This window comes from Cyrtonyx montezumae, unplaced genomic scaffold, assembly GCF_038088225.1.
Source record: "Cyrtonyx montezumae isolate F1298 unplaced genomic scaffold, pur_monq_1.0 scaffold_8, whole genome shotgun sequence".
Classification (NCBI taxonomy): Eukaryota; Metazoa; Chordata; class Aves; order Galliformes; family Odontophoridae; genus Cyrtonyx; species Cyrtonyx montezumae.
In genome coordinates, this window is record NW_027072089.1 from 114,495,404 (window position 1) to 114,519,913 (window position 24,510).

At 35.3% G+C, this 24,510-nt stretch overlaps 1 protein-coding gene across 2 annotated transcripts in view; it reads right to left on the bottom strand.

The window, feature by feature from the left end:
- HDAC9 (histone deacetylase 9) overlaps positions 1–24,510 on the bottom strand; it is a 448,017-nt gene that overhangs the window by 26,729 nt on the left and 396,778 nt on the right. The window lies entirely within an intron of this gene.

A 24,510-nucleotide genomic window follows, 5' to 3' on the forward strand; every position in this document is an offset into this window, starting at 1 on the left:
ATGATAAAAAAAACATTTATAGTTAGACTATAATACTACAATTAAAGTAATTGTGATTTCAAATGAGATGAAATTTTTGTTTAGACATCGCATCTACCTTTGCATTTGGACTTTGAGTTTAATGTACAGCCATGGATAGAAAAATAGCAGGCACATGTCACATCTTATCTCCATTTTAAAGTACTTCTGAAAGCAGTAATAGCAATTGGATCATTCTTTTATTCAAGGCTTTGGAATAACTTGAAATTCTCCAAAATGTCATAGGTACCTCTACAAATACTGCTTACTCCTGACACATAATGTTCTAAGCAATTATGTATCATAATCAAAAACTATGATATGTTTTCTGTAGTGATCTACAATTATGTAAATACTACTATAAAGATTTGACTGTGATTCGAGTAAGATTAATTTATTGCATTTTAAATGAAAAGACAAATTTCATGAAAAATACTATTTTGGGGAAAAGAGACATTTTAAATTTTGTGGCAGTTTTCCAGGACAGCTGCTCTTTTGATTAATCTCCTTTAAGTAAGCAATGATAAGAATAGCTTTGAAACTACTGAAGTTACATACTCATCACATATTATTCTTAATTTCTCTACTTATCTGTTTCAGTTCCTCTACTATTGGTCATCCTTACTAACTTCAGTACATTTCATAGTCCTAAATAAAACATTTAGAAAACACTTTCTGAAGTCTCTATAAAGGTAGGAAAAGCAACACTTCTTTATGCATTCTGGTGGAAAAGTTCACCAAAAGGATAAAAATAAATACAGAAATTATAAGCATGTTATCTGAAGAAATTTTCCAGTACAGGTTTAAGACTTGATCTGGCAAACAAGAAAGCATACAATTAGTTCTGTGTACATCTTAGGATGTTGTTTAGCACATACACAACTAGTTTTAATATGGAGAATTTAGTGATACTAATTTTGATTTTCTGTCAAAAAGAAAAAAGAGAGAAAAACAAAAGAGAGAAAGAGAGAAAGGGAAATAGAAGAAGAAAAAAGGAAAGGAAATGAAAAAGGAAGCAAAAAGGAAAAGGAAAAGGAGATGTACTTGACATGTAATCTGTAGAAGATCACAGAAAACTTGAGTTGAAATACTGTTTCCTTAAACCCCTCCCCAATCTTCTATACCCTATGAGAACTGCAATTTGTATTCTAGCAAAGTTACTACACTGTGGTTCAAATTACATACTGAGTTGAAAAACAAGTAAAATCTTAACTCTCATTTAAACTCAACCTTTCCTCACGAAAAACAAAATAAAATAAAAATCTCTACAAAAGGCTGAATTTAGACAGGATAATAAAAGTGAAGGAAGGAGTGGAATGAGGATAACCTTTGATCTTTAGCCAATTTCTACTTTCTTTACCTACAGGATTTACTTTTGTCTGCTTGTTATACACATGATCTTCAGATTCATAAGTAGAGAGTTCCAGCAGTATAAAGTGAGTCTTACATACGCATGTAAGGAAATGAAGAATTAACAGGCACAGACTCTTCACATCCACAAACACTACAACTCTAGGCTCTGTGATGAAACTCAACAGTGCATTTACGACACCATTACCCTCCACAAGAGCTTCTATGAAGAAGGGAAAGGTCTTCTTTAATTTTTCTACACATTTTGAATATGTTGTATGAGTCCAACCACAACATAATAATCACTTGGACTACAAGTGGCCAAAAAAAAAAATGCAGGTTGCCTCAATGCCTTTCTCTTCTGTTAGGCAACCATATGTGATAAATCTTGTAGACATTGCAATGTTAGTTTGTCTGCTTGCTTTTTTAGTATCATTGTAATAGTAATAATTACTGGTTGAATTGGGATCCATGCAATGAGCCATACAGAAAGCATCTTTCCCATCAGAGATAAAAGTAACAAAATAAAGTATTGCCAAATGAAACCAATATGATGATATTTTTTCTTCAATGTAATTTTCCCGAGACAGTAAAGGTAACTTGCTGGGAAAGGAAGAAATAACTTTCGCCAACAATGTTGCCTGAAACTGAATGAGTTATGGAAATTCTTAACAAAAAACTTGGATCCTGTGTCACTGTAGCAACCTAGAAAAGATATTAACTTCCTCAAGGAAATCCCCTGGAGCGCAGAAGTAACAAAATGGAAAGAAAGGAATCCCAGTCAAGTAATGGTTTTAAGATGGACTATAGTTCATGCCAAATAATTAAGGCAAACAAGAAGAAAATAGTAACAAGCACCATGAAAAGAATCAGTCATCTCCCCGATGTAAGAAGATCAAGCACATATTTGATGCCCCACTGATCAACTGCAAGGCGACAAAGGAGTCAGATAAACATTATGAATCCTGGATCTTCCAATTCAAATGAATTTCTAGAAATCAGCAGCAGCAGTTCTTGACCTTTCCACTGTGCCAGCTGACACAGGGGTTAGCTGTGATGCTGGCTTTAAGAGACTGTTTCAGTTTGGGTTAACCATATCGTAAAACTATGCTTTTGTATTGATGCATGAGAATTATAGATTACTGGCATTTTTTTAAAAGAAAAAAACAACGAAGCATAAAATGTACAGTTATAAGAGGGAAAGCCATCTTAAAACATCAGTTCAGCCTGCAATGTCTATTCCTTCTTTGAGGTTGAAATATGCTGGTGTAACTGTCTTTGAGCCATTTAACAGCATGAGTCCCTAACTGAACAACAGACATCCGTTACCTAAGGCTTGACAGAGCTCTAGGAGTATCCACAGTTATTTATGTCTATGAGAATGAGTACAGATGTCACATATTATTAAAAAATAAATAGTATTTCTAACCATTCAATTAGTCAATAAGTGAGAAAAAGATCATACATAGATTTTTTTCAAATGTTATTGTAAATGTGCTCCATGAAATTTTACTTCAGAGAAATAGTATATTTCTTTAAGATAATGATCATACAGTGCACCAGAAAACTGTAAGCATGTTTTTCTGCCAAGAATTATTTTCAAATATATTTTCTACAATTTAAAGCATTTAATATTGGCTTGCTATGATTGTAGTAAAGACAGTGATAATCCCCTGATTGATACAAGAAACAACACTAAAACTCTACTAAGTATGTCTGAAAACCCTACGTGCCACCTGGTTTGCTTTTTGCTGAAAATACTGTGGATAAACAACTGTACTTTTTATCACAAAAAAATGAACAGCAGATTGACTGAAATCATTGTAAGCTGCTACCTGACAAAATGCCACAAGATCCTCTTGGAACCATGCAGTTGTGTATTATATACAGAAAAACAAAAAGCCAAAAATATCATTTTATAAAGAGATTTTCTAACGTCTCAAAATTATGATAGCATTTGAGAGATAACAAATATATATATATATAGAGAGAAAAAACTAGTTCTTTCTGACTTTCTATTTACCAATGTGACACAATTTTCCAAGAGCTAGATTTGTAAAGATTTGCTGTTCACTTTTCCTCTTGTGCCCTGGATTTCATTAATTGTAGCAGCAGGCAAAATTAAAAATGTGATTACAAGCTGCATGGATCATGTAAGTAATACATTGCATACAAATAATGCATGAATAACCAAAAACTGAGAGTAGCACAACTAAATTATTTTGCTGCAGATTGAAAATTATGAATTTTACTTCCTTGTGGACAATTTGAACTTCTGCATTATCAGGCACTGTTATCCATTAGAAAACTACACAGCATACAAGCTGCTATCTGCTGACCTTTGAAGTGAAAACATAAACTTTTAAAACAAAAATATAACACATTATTTAATTATATCCTTACCCCTCCTCCAGTGTTATTTCTGGAGGAAATACAGCATTCAGCCTCATGTTTGAATGTGTTCTATTGTGGCAAGGCAGAGAAAGAAAATTAATACTGTATTATATTAATGAGCAAGCTGCCAGGCTGTTACTGAAGGACACAGTGTGCTGTTCACTTGTATTACCATTTAATTAAATAAGTCAGCTTTGAGTGGACTGTCTGATGTCTCAGTGTAACAGCAAGAGCCCTGTTTTTGTTGGATTTTTTTGCTGCTTTGTTTTTGTTTTTGCTTTTGCTTTTGTAACAGACAACCTCCCCATGCGCTCCCTCTAGGTCTGCCATTCCAAGTGAGGAATGACACTGGTGACACTTCTGCCCCATTTAACCAAAGTGGCTGAAGCAGTTATTCTGTACCTAGACTTACTGAAAACCATGAAAAAATGTTAAAATTTACTAAAAGGGAACCAGGATGTATGTCTGTTTTCTATTTTTGTCTTTGGAGCATGTTTACTCTGACAACTATAACAGAAAATGGTAATGAGCAGGTAAAACACACTCAGACAAGGCCAGTCCTCTTCAATGGAGTCATCACACAACTTTGGCGTGTGCTGTAGCTAGATGAAGTAAAGCTAACAAGTTAGATTTCATGCATGCAGCCTCACATTTTGAGAGAAACATTTGAGAAGGAAGACAACTAGTGAATGTTATCCTTTTCACATCCTTTCCCCAGTAAACAGGGAAAGAGACCATATGGGAGGGGTCCACTCCCACTCAACACTCCTCATTTTCATAAACAATCATACATGCAGCTCCGTTTGTCCACCAGTGAGTGTGCAGACGCCCACTTAATGAGGACTAAACCTGCCTCAGAAGAAGACAGATCCCTTCCGTCTCCTTGCCTGCACATAAGGAGAGCAGATGTCTCTCGCACAGCCCCTCCGGGTGACAGCAGTCTGAGCAGAGCACAACCACAGTGCTGTTGGAAGAACCAGGACACGTCAACAGCCGAAAGGCTGGCAAGACTCTGCACTTATGGTGAAAGCTTCAGCGAGGCTCCTGATGCAGCAGGGCCCCAACAGCTCTTTTGGTTGCAGTGTCAGAAGAGTTATAATCCGACCCTAAATTATAGGCAGAGTTCTGGTGAACTCCTCTGGCTATTCAGAGCAGACTAGAGAGGAATACACCCAAAACACAAAAGCTCCGCAGTCTCCGTCCTGGACCTCCAAGCATGTATTTAACTATTATTTACCATCTAATCATGTCATTGCTCTCTAATTTACTTGAGAATGTGTTTTCCTCTCATTAAAACTGTTGCGATGATCTCTGCCAAAATTCTACCCACCAGTGTTCTCTGCTCCTTCCCTGTGGTTCCTTCATGACTATTTGATTAATTTTCATTGATATTCTTCCAACAATAGCATCTAAAATTAACTGGGTCAGTTTTTACATAACTTCCTGACTCATCAGGCTACGTGTCCTAAGTAAATACATCCATACAGGAGTCAAATGATAATTCACCCTTCCAGCACTGGCAGGAGCTAGAACATTTTGCAAAGCTCGTCTTCTATGATAATAAAACATATTTTATTCTCAGATCTTAATTCAGTACCTTTTATTCAATCAAAACTTCATTTGAATTAAGTCAGAGGCTTGACTCGGTTGGCAGGATGTAGCCCCGAGTGAGGGGAAATGCCAGATACGTACATTCTTATGAAAAACACTTTCCAAATGGCTGAAATTTGGAATGCTGGTGCTAAGGCACCTGAATTTAAATGGTAAAGACCTGGCCTCCAGGCATTAGCAGCTGATTTCTTGCTTTTAGTACCAGAGAAGGAAGCTCAGTAACACTTTAAATTACATGTCTCAACCAGGCATTTAATTTAGATTAAATTAGACAGTAATTGTACATTAAATAAATACCAACGGTCCCAGAAACACATTTTTTATGGGTTAACAATTCATGTAATAGATGTTTTTATTGCATGCCTGTTAGTTCTACAGTAATATGTTTTTCATAATTAGCTGTTCTTGAGCTGCTACACTGAACATAACTTATTAAATTTATATTAAATACTTTATCAAGGATACATAGGATGCCTCTCCAAAGGCCAAGTAATGCAAAGTTTTCTCGCTACAGGAAAAGATTAGCCAGCCAGTGCTCAGTAGGATGGTTTAGGCATCCATGTCTCCAAGTGGGTTACATAGTCCATCGTACTTGCTAAATCCTTCATGAAGGGAATGAGGCATTTGTATACCTCCACCATACAAGGGCACCACTGCCCATCTAACAAAATGTTCCTCAGAGAAAGCATATGGAGGAAGATGCTTTCCCTGAATTCTTCTTCCAGCTCATTCATACTAAAATAAATAAATAAATAAATAAAAAGGAAAGGTTTTCTTTTATACTTAGTATTATCAAGTAATAGAGATTCAGCATCCTCCAGGAAAGGTCATAGTGGGGTATAAAATAATTACTATGTTTTCAGACTTGTTGCAGTGTTGTCATGTGGATTCAGAGGGAAAAAATTCAACAACAGATTTCAGCTGCCAGAGTCAAAACAGGAGATCTTGAATATTCCAAAAACTGACTGGATGTTTTTAGGTATGTTCATACTAGGCATTTGCTCCAAGCCTTCCTTAATTCCACGTTACTCAAATACTTTTCATCTCTACCCTGTCTCACACCTGGCCCGTGTAATAACTTCTCCACTGTTCTACCACCCTCCTCCTTTTTTCATTTTGACAGCAAATCCTCAACTCAGTAAAGCTGGACAGGAAGCAAGATTATCCATCCCACAAAGTTTTCAGTGTTTTTTCCAGGAACAGGAAAGAAAGCAGAAGCCAAGAGGGAAAATACAGAGCTGCAGACAACAAGGTAGCATGTCAGAATCGCAGCTTCAGATTGCTGAATTAGGCTGTTGCTTCATCTGGAGGATGAAGGGAGTCCCCTTCTTTGTGGAGATTGGAAGTTTTTACTATATTTTTCTCTGAAAGTATATTATAGATCGCTCAAAAGGTTTTTTTATATGGATAGCCTAAACAGATGGACGACTACCATTTTAAAATCTATCCCCCATACTGTGAGATCTGCTGATACTGTAAGGGTTAGCACTGATATCACAACAGTTTCTTCCAAATGTGATCAAGTTGCCTGTCTTTCTGATATGCAATGCCTAAATTTGATGTTACAAATAACTGATGATGATATCTCCAAACCTGAGTCGTAAGGAGTTGGCTTGAAAACATGACGTACAACCAAAAAATAAACAATTCAAAGAATGAGGAATTTGTTTCTAATCCACAATAGAATGAAAATCAGATACTACTATTTACTACTATTCACTATCCAATTAGACTAGTACGTTTGATTAAGTTTTTGGGAAGATTATTATAATGCCGCTGCCTATAAAATCATTGTTATATTTTGAAAACATATGGGGCAGCGTTTCTGCTGTTATAAAATAATATAGCCAAAATGTGGGCACAGAGTTATGACTGAAAACAATCAGATGGGAAGATCTAGCTTTATATTTTTTTAACTGATGAAAAGTCAAGTCAGTTAATTTTGAATTGACCCAAGAGACTTGCACAAAGTATATGGTTTAAAGCCCGTCACTCAGAAGCTGAGAGCTGATTGCCATTTTCTGAAGATGGTCAATAATTCTGCCAAGAAAAGCAGCATGGATTAAGATATCTTTCCAACATATACAGTTTCTCTGAGTCTACAAATTAATGTTCTCTCTTCATTTGCAGTCATTTACTGACCCTATCACATCAACACAGCACATTAAATTAAGAGTTAGTTGCTTAGCCAGTGTTAATCAGCATATACCATTATCTAAAGATCTGGCCTCCAGATGTGGATCATTCTTCATTCCAAGATGAGGAACATAGATACAATAAGTATATCAAGGATGAATTCTTGTACATAGATAGACTCGATTTCCTGACCGGTTTGGCATCAAGTCTCCTAGTGAACTCAATATTAGTATCAGAGGTCTAATGTCCCTCAGGATTTGGATCACATTGTTTAATAAACATCATTTTATAATATCAGGAGGAAATAAGGCACTGCATTTTTAAGGGATTACTGTACATCTCAAGTAGTTGCTTTCCCTCTGGCCTTGTGCCCGTTAACCCCACCTGACACATGCTATAATCACCAAGAAATGCGCTGCCTGTCACCACTTATTGAAAAGGTAATGTGTAAAACTCACTAAAGGAAATAGTATTGAAACTAGATTTGAGGTCTGACTTGTTACAGCCTTCTGATTAATTGCAATTTCCAAATAAAATACATTGAGCAACTTTATATTACACTGTTCTATTGCAAAGACGTGTAGAGAAGAAAGGATGTAACTTCAACTCATATACAAAAGACCCTTTGTTCTTTTTCATGCTAATAAAAGAACAAACAGATGCCTTGAAATGGAAGGTAAAACCCCATAGAGTAAAAGAAGCTATAGCTAATATTTGGATGACATAGGTAGCTCCATATAGATTTCTTTCTGAATAGAAAAGTCGTGCCAGAATTTGATCTCACATGTTAATAGACAGCAGACTTCACAAGAGCTGTAAGCCATCATCTACTGGGAGCATGAAACAAAAACAAAAAATGTGGCACAGAATTGCATGGACCTAAAGTGGAGGCAGGATTGACGTCATTCCATTCTGATGCACAGGAGGTGAAAATATGTAGAGAATCTTCTTATTTGTTTCTTCTCAGAATGAAATACGTGACTTATACACTTCACAAATATGTAAAATTTTTAAAGCATTAAAGATGTCCTTTTGTGTGTGTGTGTGTGTGTGATTTAGTAAATATTAGGGCCAAATTCATGTGCTGGGTGAATGAGGTTTCATGTACAACTGAAACTATGTTCTGGAACAGTATTAATTGGAGAAGGACTGATGTCTTAGTTTCTTCAGAAATTTTTCCTGCTACATACGTGTGTGAGAATAAAATCCTTTCTTAGAATCCTGGTCCTTCCATTCTTATGAAATGCAGTTCTCAGAAAAAGCCTTTCTGTGAGCTTCTGGAGACAAGCAGTGACCTACAAATTACTGCTTGAGAACCAGTGCTAGAGAAACTCTCATGAAATTCTTTGCTCAGTGTTTTATACCTTTTCTTCAAGAAACTTTTAAACAGTGAAATAAGCACACAGGTACAACCTCACAAACCATAAGGGAAGAGTGCCTTCAGGCAGCTAAGCAGTCAGGGCGTAGTACCTGAATTTTTGTAGATTCACCCAGGAATTACCCGATTCTGTGGCATCTGTAGAATCTCTCTCTCCTATTGCTGTAGTATGACAGCAGCATCAAGGAAAGCTAGCAGACCTTATCTCCATCGAACAGCAGAGACATCAAGACAAACAATGAAATATCGATGCAGTACAGATACCCAGTTAGCTTATGTCAAGGTCATTTGAGGACTCCAAATGTTCTTGCAGCTGCATTATCAAAGTCATCTTTGCCATTCTTCTTAAAAGCAGGAAATACAAAGCAGGGAAAAAATCATTCAGTCTGTTAAGAGACTGTTTCTAGAGAAACACAGGCAATTTCTTCTTCAAGGCAAAACAGTATTTTGTCTTTTCTGGGTGGAGACACTGAAAATCCACTACCAGCATAGCTACTGTTCCCCCTGCAGAGTTTTAACTAATGCAAGTGAAATAACCTGCTGTCAGAGCCCAAAGATCCCTAGTGACACCAGAAAATTAGCAAGCAACATATATCAAACTGCAACATCGGGACTGTATTTGTTCTTCCTTCTGATAAAGGTGAAAAGCCACAGCAGCTGAAAGCTTGGGAAAAGTTATCCAAACATCACAGAAAAGCAACTTAAAAAAATCTGATTTTGATTGCTTCTCTACAGGTAAATAGATAACAAGGAAAAATGTCAAAATCAGAAGAGCACCTCTCACCTGAAGTAGCTGTCAACACTCCAGCAGAGCGGGATGCACTTTTTAACCATCCCTAGTTTTGACCAAACTGCTGATTTCATTTCATTAAATAAATGGTTATGAAACAGAATTCTAGCATCTTCTAACCTATATTTGATAGCTACATTAGAGTGGTTTAATTAATTCAAAGTGATTATTACATAAGGGAAAGAAAGATGAAAGGAAACACAAGAGAGACATGGAAGAAAATGATGAGTGTTTGTTGGGTCAATGAAAAAATCTATAATTAAAAAAAATAAGAAGTACTTTTCTGTGACTAAAAGCAGTCATATAAGTGAAATTACTAGATGTCTGAGTGGATGAAGAAAAACAAAAATGAATGTGAATCTGAAATGAAACAGTGTCAAGGAATTAGATTTTCTTATACCCATCAGCAATGATCAGAAATAATAAAAAAGAAAAAGAATATAGAAAGTTTATAACTTTATTTCTGCAAACAACGCAGAACATTTTTGAATTCTTCTCCGGAGATATACTTTCACACCCCTTGGATACAAAGGAAGATGAGACAGTCCCATAGCTATATTATCATGGAAATGATTCAGGTTTTGTCAGCAGTGATTTCTGAATTACTCACTGACAAGCTCCCCACTCAGTCAAGGTCTGAACATCGGCAGATGGCAGTGAATTGTAAATAATTTTTGTTCCACAAGACACACATGTATGTGTAGGCAAAAGCACTACTGATAACTCCCAAAGCAAATAGGGTGAAGACATATTTAAGTAAGTAGGTATTTGATAAAAAGCTAGTCTGTCAGGGGGCAATCACATCATTTGCCCTTTCAGACATAATGTCACATGGTCTCAGAAAAGAAATGTGAAGAAATCCAGTGACTACAATGGATTTATATCTCAGGAACTGTGAACTGTATTGAGCCAAGTATGTGTAAACATTTATATTCTTTTAATCACTGTAAAATAAGTTTAGGAATTGTGTATAAAATACACATTAAACCTTAAATGTGTATGTGGAATTTTTCATTTTATCACTCTGAGCAGAGATTGCATGTGTTTCCTGACATCACCGGGACTCAAAGTTAGTCTTTCTAACCTTTTAGCTACTTTTGTGTTCTCCCAGGCTATTACTTATTTCAGTGGGTCATCATGAACAAACTCAAACTCAAGCTGAAACTCAAACTCAAACTGCCTTTTTATAAATATGTTACTCCTATTTTTTTCCATAGAAACTACAACAAATTCAAAGAGCACAATAACACTACTTGAGAGAGAAAATATTCTCAGCTACAAAGCACTATTTTTCAACACAGTCATTACCATTAGCTGTGCATTTTCACTAGTGATAAACAAATGTTTGCATGTTGTGCTTGTAAAAAGCTGCACCAGTGGAATGATTCACTGTTTTACAGCTGCTATGATGAGATCCTTGCTAGGAAGATGTTGTCCATATAGTTCATCTTCCATCAGCACTAACAGCTAGAAGTCAGAAGTTGTGAAACCCAGACTATACAATGGCTGCGGTACGAAAAGATCGGCAATGTGCTCCACGATCTTCAAACTGGTATGGGCCCTGATGTCATCACATTGCAAAAGAAAGGTTGTCTTCTTCTCTGGTAGTTTGATCCTTCAGCTTGGCCAGCGTTTTGATGCAGTGGTCAGTTAGTGGTTTGTCCATGTTCCAGGGAATCCAGTAAGATCACACCTTTCTTATCCCAAAAGACAGAACACATCACTTTACCCATAAGGACTGTCTTGAACTTTTTCTTCAGTGGGGAATTCACATGTTGCCCATCATTTTGGCTCTGGCTTGAACACCAAATCTTGTCATTGGTAATTATGTAGTCCAGGAAACCAACACCTTCAAATTCTTACTGATTCAATAGATTCCTACAAACTTGTATGTAGGGTTCTTTGTCTTCCTCTGTCAGCATTTGTGGGACCCATCTGATGCAAACTTTGCAATATTCCAAAGTTGCCATCATTGTTACCAACACACTGAAGCTCATTTTCAGCTCTGTGTACAGTTCCTCAGTCGTAATCTGACAATTCACATGAGCAGATTGAGATGCTCTTCATTTTGTGGTGTGACTGCAGTTGCACAGCTGTCCAGAACATGGCTTGTTTTTCATTTCACTCTCACCACTGCCAAAACACACCACCTACCACCTTACTGTGCTCACATCCACTGTTAATTCTCCATAAACATTCAACTATTGATGAATGTTCACAGATGCATTTTTTTCCACATGGAGGAATTTGCTTCCACACCTTTGCTTCATGCACACTTCCTTGTCAGATGCCATTTTGTCAGTCTGCCCCTCTGCTGTCATCTGTTGCATGACAACAAAATGTCATGGAATACTGGTGGGAAGGTTAAACCTTTACTGCTCTATCACTAACATCTGCCTCTGATACTGTGGGCCACCATAATAAAATAGGAGACATTACCTTCAGAGCATTCCTATATATATGAGTCCATACTGGCATGGGAAAGCGTAGATTCTGTGCCTTGCCAGGTGTTGTGTGACTGTCTCAGTGCCTGCATATACCTAGTCCAGCCTACTACAGCTCAAAAGACAGTCTGAAAGGCTTGTGTTTTCTTTCCTTCATACACATTGTAAACTAAAGCTGTAAAAGTTATACATTTGTCGTAACACTTACAAGGCCTTAGTTCTCAGCTACAAATAGAAAACACAGCTCAGGAAAAGTGCTTGCAGGTAAAGAAAGAAAGAACTCATTTCCAAATCTAAGATGAGTTCTTATGGTGGTGGTTATTAACAAAATGCATTTATTTAGTACTAAAATAAAAAGTATACAGTTCCACACGTGATCTACATATTGCCTTATTCAAGGTGTGTGGTGGCAGACAGAAGAGGATGTAAAATTTGTTTGTTGTTTTTTGTTGTTGTTCATTTGTTTTTTTATTTTTCCTATTCTGTCATGTTTCAGTTGCCCAAGAAACAGACAGGAACACCCCCTGTGATTCTTCAAGACTAGGATGATTTTATTTCTTGCACATACTGCAGTGGGTCTTCCTCCATCCTCCCCTGACTAGAAATAGTCTGAAGAAATTCATTTCAGTGTGACTTTTAGCTGTTTTGTTTGACTACTACAGGAGCACTGTCTGAAACTGCAACAGTGTTTTTTTGTTGTTGTTGAAATTTGCAATGTACAAATGGTGAAGAATTATCTTAACAGTTTATTTTACATCTTGAAAAAAACAGAAAAGCAAACAAATGTTTAAATAAACACAAATTTAGAGCTCAACAGTGCTATTTTTGCATCAATTCCTTTTCAGAGAAGTGCTTATGTTGTTTAAGCTTGTTTTGTTGTTGTTGTTCCTGTAGTAGAGGCTAACAGAGAAAAATGCACACAAAAGGAGGTAGAGGAACATTTACTCCCTCTGTTTTTGTTGATGTTTTGTTTGTTTGTTATCTGTTCTGTTGGGTTTTTTTTCTTGTTTGTTAGTTTTTGAGAATTGGGCAGAAATTTTGAAGATAATGAATGTTTGTTGCTGATTTTATATTACAATCTGAATCTGGTCCTCACACTGAGGATAGAGCAAAGGTCTAGAACAGTAGATGTTCACTTAATTAACAAACCTATCTTAAAGCATATGCAAAAGGGGGTCTGTTGTACAAGCAATCATAAATCTCACTTGAGCAATTGACCTTACAACCCTATTAATGTTCCTTTGTGCATGATTTTTATATGCAATTTCTAGATTTACTGTGGCAAAGAAAAAGTGTGTAAACAATTTCAGCTGAGCCTAAATTGAGTAACCCATTCATCCTACAGCTGGATGAAGCTTTGTGCCAAACCAGTGAAAAACTCTCTATTGATGCTTCTTTCAGTGGATCCAGACTCAGAATTTTCATTGATGCATTTTCACATGCTGCTGATATCTTAATTAAGAATAATATAAGGGAAATGGAAAAGACAAGTTAGCAGCTCACTGGTCAGCAGAGAATATAATAGGAAAAGGTAACGACACTTTGCTAGCCTAAGAGAATTCCCTTGCCAATCATCAAAGGATTGCCACAAATAAAAAGTTCTAAGAACTTCTCCAAAAGGCAGAAAAGAAAATACAGGCAACATAAATGTAAATTCTACTTCATCCTTTGTTAATTATCCAATTAATTCACATTTTCTTTTTTTCTATAAACAAAATTTCAGATCACATTTTAATAAATTCAATGCTCAGAGCACACATCATTTCTGTAACTGTGTTCTTGGTGACATCTATACTGAAACAGTGACAAATCTCTTTGCCAGATTAAAAATTGCAAAGCCTTCGTTATAGTATATATGTAAAAATGAAGAAGTGTTGTCTATATCAATACTACAAAAATCTCAAATTAACCCACTTAAAGTAACTTGGCAAATTCTGAATTCCAGTTGTCGGAGAGGCAACTTTAGCACACGGTAAATATCTAAAGACCTACAACTAACCCTGAAATATTCTTCAAATCTCCCTTAGGCTGAGTGGAGATTTTTTTGCTGTCCATTTTTGGAGAGTTCTAGCACTCAGAGTCTACTTCCAGGGGCTCCACTGGCCATCTGAGTGACCTGTGCTTTCAATTCAGGCACCAAGTTTAGGTGGTTACATTTCAGACAGTTGCTAATGCCTATCAAAAAGGCCCAGAATGTCTCAAACTCACTGAGAAGTTCACTCTGCTCTTTTATTATATGCAGATATGGTCAGAATTTATGCATTATCAGAAATGATTAAAGAATTAATTATATAATAAATGTCAGAGCAAATTACACAACACTTCACTTTTATAAAAATGCTTGCATTTAAATTATTAATATATATTAAAATATATATTAGCATTTGCTAAATGTTAGGTTCATCACAGAGGCCATTTGCACACATCAACTTCTCACACACAATTACCTACTCCTTACTGGTGTTGAAAAAATACGATCCCATGTCTTAAAAGCATTCTATATACCTGCTATCTTAATGGGAAACTGAAACTTTATGTATAACTGCACAGGGAATAATCAGTACAAAATGAAGAGCAATAGACAACCAGATCTCTTGATTACATCGATATCCAGGAATCTTTGTAAAGGACTGACATTCATTGAGAACATAAGTGAAAGTCTGTGATAATTTCTTAATTGAAAATAAAAAGGAACAGAAAAGAATGAGTTTTAAAAGAAAAAAAAAAGTTTGCTAAAAAGAACAGCATTTGCATTCGTATTTACCTGAGCCGCTTGCCCCTTTTGTAACCTGATAAAACAAATGAGTCAATACAAATCAAAATGACTTGGCAGAAGAACAGCAAATGGCCATTGTAAAAGTAAATGCCAGAGGAAAAGGGATACCACAAAGGCCCCAGTCCTGCAATATTTTGAAGGCAGATTTAAATGCTCTACTCTGGCCAGACACTTATGGAGTCAGACATGCCATTTCACTTAAGGAGAGAAAACAGAAAGATCAGGTCAAACAGCAGTAAAATAAAGTGGAATTCTAACTTGACCTATTACAAAGTTCATGATTTGAAAAGAGAAAAGTAAAAACTAAGCACTATTTTTTAAATGCCAATGTGTCCATTCAATCATCTTAGCAAGATAAACCAGGAAGGTTATTTTTTCCTATGCAGACATACTGCATTGTTTTCATCGATTTACCCTGACTGTCAAGGAGTGCTCCAGAAAAGCCTGGTTATTAAATTTATGCAGTTCATATTCACTATCAGACAAATGACTGCAAAGTTTCATTTTCTCCCTTGCATCTGACAAAACTGCAAGACGACCAAATACAGGTGTTCAGGTATATCCAGATGAAAATATTTTTTTTCCTTTCTTTTTAATACAATGTTTTGTCATTCAGTCTGCTGAAAACATTATGGTTGATAAAATTAGATCAAGCAATAATTCTAAATTTTTAAATCCTTAAAAGCAATTTTTTTGAGAAATATGGGAGTTTAGACAGCACATTTATTTAGTTTTAATTTTTGTGCTGTAATACATCAGGACTGAAGTCCTGATTTAGAACATATGCAGCTTGCCTTTGAAGTTCTGGCTGCTTTTTTAACAATGGCAAAGAAGATATAAAGAAATTAAACAGCACCAAAAAAAATCATAAAATAGGGCTTTTGTGCTCTTGATTTATAAATTGTTTTTTATGTTTGTTAAAAAAAAAAAAAGCTTTATTCTCAATAATCTTTCACAGGAAGCTTTACTCTGACATACATTTATTCATTTAACATTTTTCCTCTGTGTTGACCTTTTTTTTCTCCTTCCTAGCCCTCTAAGACTCTCAATGCTGTGCTCTAATTTTGGTCACATCCAGTAGCAAAATTCAGATTATTGGAATTTTTCTGAAAAAATGGAAGAGTATAATATGGAAAGAGTGAGAATAAAGTGAGATTTTTGAATGAAAACAATATGAATTCTAAAAAAATATGGTTTCCACATGAAACGGCTTTATTCTGCTAGTGCTTGTTGGACTTCCTCTTTTGTGCTGAGCATGTGCAGTGGTATTCGTGGTCATTTTGGTCGAGTTATACAACAATGACATTTTCCAATGCTGTGCATGAAAGCTGATAATTAACATTTCTCATTTTTTGTCCAACATCTTGTAATGAATACAAGCCAATTCCATATTTATTTATCCTGTGGCCAGCTTTTTCCCGTTTTTCTCTGCCTTGAAGACTGAATTGTTGAACAACAAAACAGCACAACTGACTCTATAGACATTCTCCTTCCTAGATTCTTCCATACTCTGGAAATTGTTGTACACTAGTGCCAGCTAAACACACTGCCATCACATGCTGCTGAGTCAATTGCACATTAACTTTGAAACATTGAAAGTAGAAAATCGATCTAGAAAGATCAAGGTCTGAAAGCGTCCAGATGTTTGAAGCAGAACATAGAAAGCATAATTCTTTATTGTCAGCCCAAATACATACATGTGCACAGTACCAGTACACGTGCGTAGAAGAATATGTGTCAGGCATTTATGATAGCTGAGAGGGCTGGAGAAGCAAGAGTTGACAAGGGAGCTGGACTTAGTCTAAGATATTACAGGAAGGCTAACAGACACATTGAGGATTTACTGGGGACCTCCTCACTCACGCTATATCTTCCTTTACCTTCACCATCCTATATCTACCGGACCCATAACTGCACTCTTATAGAGTACTACTATGTACAGTGAAGCAATGACTGAGCTCCATGTGAGAAGAACATATTCTTAGTATAGCATTTTGCTCATGGTTTAGTTAGTGCAAGGTAACAGAATCATTAAGGCCTCCTACAACCAAAACTGACACACTGGGTTTATGTAAAAATAGTTTTTCCCAATGTAGTGTACTGGTTAGAGCGTCATAAGACATTTCTGAGTGTCCTAGTTCCACAAAAATCTCTCTTAAAATCCACCATTAAGAACCTAAGTTGAATTTTGACTGAAAATAGATTATGCAGTTTCTCTTATGTTTATTGAATTTTAGTATCAATTTTAGTAACTCAGCGTATGTTAATAGAATGCTTGAATATGATTTCATTTAATTTCATACTTAAGCCATTAGTTTCACACCTTTTGAAGCAAATACTGCTGGTAAAGTTCTTGGACTTCAACATTCATCGCGTCCTTGTACTCTACTTTTACCCAAAGAATAGGTTAGCTGTTTTACTTGCACAAGTCCTCTAGGGTAATGACTATTCAGTGGGGAGAGGAGAGTCTTCCTACAAAGGTCTGTTGCAACAGTTTTCAGTAAAGTTGAATGGTTCTTCAGAATTAAATACTGCATTGACTGCCATGGACAAATGTAGACTAGTAGGATGTATAGCGCTCAGAAAGTTAAACTTAGTTTTTATTTATGATTCTAAAGACTGTTTACACCAAGACAAGGAAAACTTATTTTTCATGTACTCTGTGAACACAGAGTGCTTTGTGTTCTTTGTTTCCTCTGTTAAAACCTAAATAAAAATGCTCTTGCTAGAGATTTTGAAGTTCTCAAAGCTCTTTCTTTTACTTTTTTTTTTTTTAAATTTTTTAAATTTGGACAATTTCTAACACAAATAAAATAATGCAATATTAATGTATTAATTACACAATAAAAATGTGTTAAATATAGTATTACTATATAAATATATTTACAGCAATCATCCATAGCCCAAGCTATAATGCATATTTTTTATACAGAAATCACTGGAATGATCCAGAAATTCCAGCTGTTCTACTTGTAACATGGAAATCATATTAGCATAGTAATAATCATTTTAGTTGAAAGTCTATTCATCTATGAATACTTTTTAGAATATTTCCAGATTCATAGAATTTTAAAATAAGTACATGCAGATAGAGGATTTCTATGCCAAATGTATTCCATTACTCCCAGTAATATTTCCTCAAACTACAGCTCTCCTTCTGACTCAAAATATTTGTTATCCTATCAACCCACTTTGCACCTTGCTTTGGCTAAGGTATTATATCACCAGGTCTTTCAAACTCTGCTCCGTATTTAGCTCTTACTCTCCTCATGTGTTTTTATTCCACTGTCCTTTTCCCTTGAGTATACTGGTACTTCTATCTGCTAATAACATGATAAAAAGTTGGTAAATTGTATGTGTTTTCCAGGGTGGTTTTATGATAGCTTAGGGAAAAAAAAAAAAAATTGGCCATTTGTCCAAGTGCTTTAGAAGTTACACCACCTGGTCAAAAGAATGACTCCAGCTAGGAAGTCTGTCAGTCTTGCCATCCAGGACTTCCCAGGCATAAATACAGGAAAATGACCTCCTTGTATCATCAGGAATGAATCTGCTGCTTTCAAGCCCTTTATTTCAGATTAGGAATCGACTTACATTTAAACACTAACACCATAAATATCCCTAACACTCCAAAAATAAAATACTTGAAAGACAAATAATTGCTTACTTCAAGAGGCATAAACTGAAGTAAATAAAAATCTTTAGAGACATGTTCTGAGAGGGGAATCTGTACTTAGTCATCTCTGAAAACACAGTAAATGATAATGATAAACTAACAAAATGTATAGATCACTAATATTATGACAAAATATCAATGAAATAAAGATTAAGGAATATTCCTGCAGTTAAGAAATAGACCTATGAACCTTTTTGATGGCATACTTATTTCTGATGCTCTTTTAAAGCAAAGCTAGCTAGTTTCTCATCAGTTTTCATAAAACTAAGGAAACATTCAGTATAAACCAATATATTTCTTAGAAGCACTGTATCTTTCCTTACAGTTTTATTAAAATAAATACAGGTAGGTACACAGCAAGGACAGTATTATCCAATAGACTTAACTTAGTCACTGAGTGAAGATGACAGGAAGGATGGCCAGATTTCGAAGAAAAAAATCCTAGCTTACTTAAGATGTAATATTTGAGATCTGTTTTACATTCTCTATAAACTATAATAACCAGAAGTTAGTCTAAACCAAGACACTGCTATTAAAAATTTGTCTAAACCAAGACACTGCTATTAAAAATACCAGGCTTATACATTGGAAATTGTTACATCTATGTACACCGTGCTAGAGATGGCTATATGAGTAATTATGCTATAGGTATCCTAGGTAAAAGATACTGAGTTCCATTAAAATCAATAATGAAATTTTCATTAAGTGTAATGAAAGAAAATCAGAATAATTTTTGAAAATTATATAACAAAAGCCAAAATTAGCAATATTTTTCTCTTCCTTTCTTTTGTAACTATGACAGGCAGATTGCAATCAGGAAACATTTTATTTTATATTCTAAAAGTTCCTTCCTCTCCTATTCTTATTTTTTTCCCCCATTCTCAACTTTATTATGTCTAATATAAAGTGCTAAATTTGATCAGGCAGATTTAATTTCCCGTTCTTTTCTAAAAGCACTATTTAAAAACTTATCTTCATTAAGTGCCATTGGGAGTCGAGCACCACATAACCAATCAGTGACTGCAGTAGCTTCATGTTCATGTGATGCTTTAAGTTCAAAGGGGACAAAGACATCCTGTTTGGTGTTTTGTTTCACTCAAGCTATTAAAACTGCACAGACCCCCACCCCCTTAAGTGTTTTTAAAGTAATCATCTTTATTCTGTATGCATAGCCTAAGCTGTTATAAAAAAAAAAAAAAGAAAAAGGAAAACAGTGGTAGTCTAGATAACTTTCAGATTTGTAATATGATTTTGGAAAAAAAAAAAAGACAAGGAAATAGAAGAACTAAAACTCACTGTGGATGGAACCATTTCAAATCTACTACGTTTTTTCCATACCCTCTTAAGATCTCAGCTTAGTAATTCTGTTCAACTTTTGTGACCTCTGTGTTTTCCCCCAAAAGGTATGCTGGGAAATTCCCAGAGGTGTGCACTGTGTGTGGGAATATATACACCCAAAAAAGGTCAAAAGAAATAATTATACAGGTCAGTATATAATGCACAGTCTTGATGTATTTTCTATAAAGCTACAGTTGATGCAGTTGACACCGCTAGAAAAACAAGTTTTTTTTTTTCAGAAGTTCATATAAACATCACAGTTTTTATGATAACACTTTTGATGTGGTGTATCTGCTAATTAAATTACAAGTTTTGAAATAACATCTTATCACTTGATCAATAAATTTTCCTTACTCATTTTCCCAGGGCTGGATGAAGGTTTGAGAAGGTTACTTGCTTGAGTGTTTGGGTGAATGAAAATCAGCTTAAACAGTACTTTATTCAATTTACCAGTTCTACTTCTGTGGTGTTAAGATGCTTTGAAAGATATAGAGATGCTACTGTTCTACCATCTGATTACAAAAAAATTCTTGACATTCCTGGAGTTATTACACAGTGTGTTATTTCAAGGTAAAGCTGTTCCTCTTATAGTTCCTGTAGAAACTATATTAGAAGTGACTTCTTACCTGGATTGAACTCTAACTTTCAGTTGAATATAGGGACACTGAATATACTGGCCTTCCCAGTAGAAATAAAACAGATTAAAAAACAAAACAAAAAAAAACCTGGATTTTCTTTGTTACAAGTCTTTTTTGTTACAAAAATCATGAAACAAGATATCCAAGGATTTTGAACAAGTTACTGACAATAAGAACGATAATATTATGAAAAATTCCTACTTAAAATATTAGTATTTTTGTTTAACTTTCAAATTGAGCATTTATTTTCACAGCTAAAAATATTCTGCAAATAACTTGTAAGCTATACATCACAAAACTTGGCCATTGTTTAATAGCAGGAGAAAGATGTAGATGAACCTACAACATACACTTAAATTACAATCAGAGATGAAAACAAATTACAGAGCAATACATATAAACATTCACCTTTTCATACAGCCCAGTCACTTCAGAATTCATCTCCAACATAAACAATCACACAAAAATAATGTTGAACTTAGCATTTTTAAAACCCAGGAATTTTAATGAAGCAAATTCTATTCTGCGTTTTGCTTTCTTTGGTTGTTGTTGTTTTGAAAACACTAATCTACCTCAACTAGGCACAAAGCAGATTTAGAAAGTGGCTCTCACAACCAAACTACACCTAAATAGATGCATTGTGAGGCCCTGAAAAAAAAAAATCTTGGTCACTATATAGCTAAAGAATGACTATTTTTTTAGTAGCCTTTTCTTTACAGAGTAGTATCTAAAGAAAAGGAATAAGGCTGTGGGTCAAAGGAAGCAAATGTTTAACTCATGATGACAATTAACTACTATAACAGAAACCAGGAAATAGATGAATTTTTATCAACTAGCAATATTTTGTTCTTCAGGATACATAATTATTTCCAGTTTTCTCTCATGAGCTGATAAAAGGTCAGAGATCTGTCCCTTGGCCCATTTTATTGTATACTTAGTAATAATCAATGATAAAAAAGAAGGATTCTTAAAAAAGCAAACAATTAATACTAAATGCATTTCAAACTGACCTATCTTACAGCAGAATCATTCTTCTAGAATTAACTTGGAAAGAAAAAAAGACTTAAACTATCTAAATGATTTAAATGAAGGACTTCTGATTTGAGTTTGCATTTAAGGTATTTTAGCATGTGCTTTTGTATTATGCTAATGCTCACAGTGCAAGGGCTATCCCTGTAAACATTTACTATTTTAGTAAATTTTAATCAGGTTGGTGGAGTGGTCAAAATTTTCACTTTTTTAAATGCACCAATTTTGGCAACTTGCAGCATCTGACTGCACATTTCACAGTATTGTATGAGTTAAGGCTATTGCAATCATGAGACTGCAATGGGTTATCAATATTCTGTTGATAAAGAAATGACTGGCAAGAAATAACTCAAAAAAATGAAGTGTATAAAGGGAGTGGCCCAGGACAAAAATAACTGAATAGTATTTTAATGACAGGTACCATTGATATTCTATCCGGGCAATCTGTTAAGGTGCAATCACCCTCTGAACTGCTGTGTACTATGTAACTTACTAAAACTACTGCCACAAGTTGAACCCTTAAGTATAATCTCAGGCAAGCTTTCATTTCCCTTTAGCCACAAATAATGATCCTTCTTAAACATATTTTTTTCTTCAAGTCAGTAGTACCTTGACCTTCACTTTTTATATTTTATTTTATATATTTGCTTGATTAAAAACAAAAACACAACACCAACTAAAGGTTGGGGATCAAAGTTAAATATACCGAGAAAAATCTTTTCAAATAAGAGAAGGCTTGGTGGTGCTGATGTTAGTCAGACATGTAGTGTACTTGATACTGGGATGGTGTGAAAAAGATGAGTTTGCAGACCAAAAAACAGATGGCCCCCTATCACCCCATGGGGCTAAACACACAAGAGCAAACTTCAGAGACGCCTTACCTTTACCCTGTCTGTCCCTATCAGGAGAGACTGTTATATTAAGGGTTATTGCCTCTCTACTCTCCCTGTGATTAGCTTTTGAAGTCCATGGCCAAGAGGCCAGTGTGAGAATATCACCCCAGATAAGAGGTGTTTGCTCTGTTAAATATTCAGGACAGGAATCCATGGACCTCATGATAGTTCAGCAGGGAACCACAAACTCCAGCTAATATCTTCTAATCCCCTGTTGGTTTGAGAACTACCCACCATAAAAAGCATAACTGGCTGTTTATTTGTGCAGGCAAGAGATAACATCTTAAAGTTACAGTCTGCCTTAAGTAGTAGGGATGTGAAACCCAAAGAAATGAACCATCCAAGCTCATAATCAAAATTGTGTGTGCTTCCTTCTTCTCTGCCTAATGAGATGTAAACATTTTGGCTAGCATCTCTTTTGAAAGATATTAATCAAATACATTGGTTAGAAATCACAAAGCATAGTCCAGCCTGCAAATTATGTCTTCTTTTATAGCATTCTGAAGCTGTGAACAATATGTTAAAAATTTTCCCATGGCGCAACCAAGTAAATACTTGTGGCACATTTCTATTTATTACAGAGAATAGTTAAATTGTAAGACATAAATCATGCTCTTCTACTAAAGGATTTACAAATTCCCAAAGACAAGCCTAATTCCCAGTGCAACGATGCTATAAAAGATCAGACACTTTGTTATGGAGAAATCCACATTTGGAGATGTCTTTCAACAATTTTCTCTCAGGACCCAATCCTGCAAAAAGCACATGCAAGTTGCTGAACACTGTGACAAGCTCCATTAGTTTCAAAACAGCCCTAGAATCTTATATTTAATTTGTGGTTTTTAAATTGTAACTTAAGAAGTTGAATACTGTCAAAACAAAACAAAAAAAAAAAAACAAAAAACTTTACCTTTTATTTCTTCTATTAAATGACAGTTTCAATATTAAAAGGTTTCAATAGTAAAAAGATTTGTTTAAATTTTCAAATTGAGAGAAAACTTAACAAATTTTACCTCTACTGCACCCCTCACATCAGTTCTTGCCATTAGCTAGAGTCATTACTGTAGCATGAAAGGAAAAACTAATGAGAGGTAGGTGAAGAGATAAAGGAAGGTGACTGAAAAGAGAAAATAATTCTTAATGGTTTGTGATTTTTCTTTTTTCTTCCCCATTATAATCTATCCTCTTCCCTGTCCTTAGAAACTGCCCTAAATCAAGGCACTGGCACCTGATGCATTCTGCAGATGTATCAGCACTGCATATCTGGAACACAGCATACAGGTGGTTTTTCACTTGCACCAGTTAGTTAACTATCCACCATGCACATCTCCTATTTGTGGGGCAGAAAGGGAATGGAAAATGGAAATAACTCTTGGCTGGTATACGGAAAGAAAGGCTAAGCGAAAGAGCAGGTCATCAGCATTTATTCATTAATGTTTCTAATTGTTTTCAATTCCTTCTTCCGTAGTTCCCTTCTGAAAGGCTTACTAATTAACAGTTAACGATTGAAAACATTGGGCAATAACAAAAGAAGCGCTAAGATTTTTGAATCCTGAAGACATGCTTCGAGATAAGTGGCCCGAAGTTTGAAGTAGAGAATTTCTCTGGCTCCCCTAAATGAGGTGAGATGTTCACTGACCCAATTCTGTTTCTTCTGGTTGAAATATGTAGTCAAAACCACTGATACATGCTTAGTTGACCATGTGTGAGGATAGGTTCCTCAGTCCAACACGAGAATTGTCAATTCAGCATTTTTGTTTCTTTTTCTGTATTTCTCCAAGCATAAATCACTTTAAAGAGAAACCTACATATATATTGTAATTCACCACTGCAATTTGCTATTCTATGTTACAGAGAGGACACTAATTTTATAGAGGGAATCCTCATGGCTTCTAAATTTCCACGTGTTCTCACAAAGCACAATTCTTGGAATTTAAGTTTTTGCACTTGTAAGTACAGTATAAATTTTAATAATACACAATCCTGGGCTCACCTGCAGAGACTTCACTGAAGTTTGCAGTGCAAGATCAAACTTTAACAGT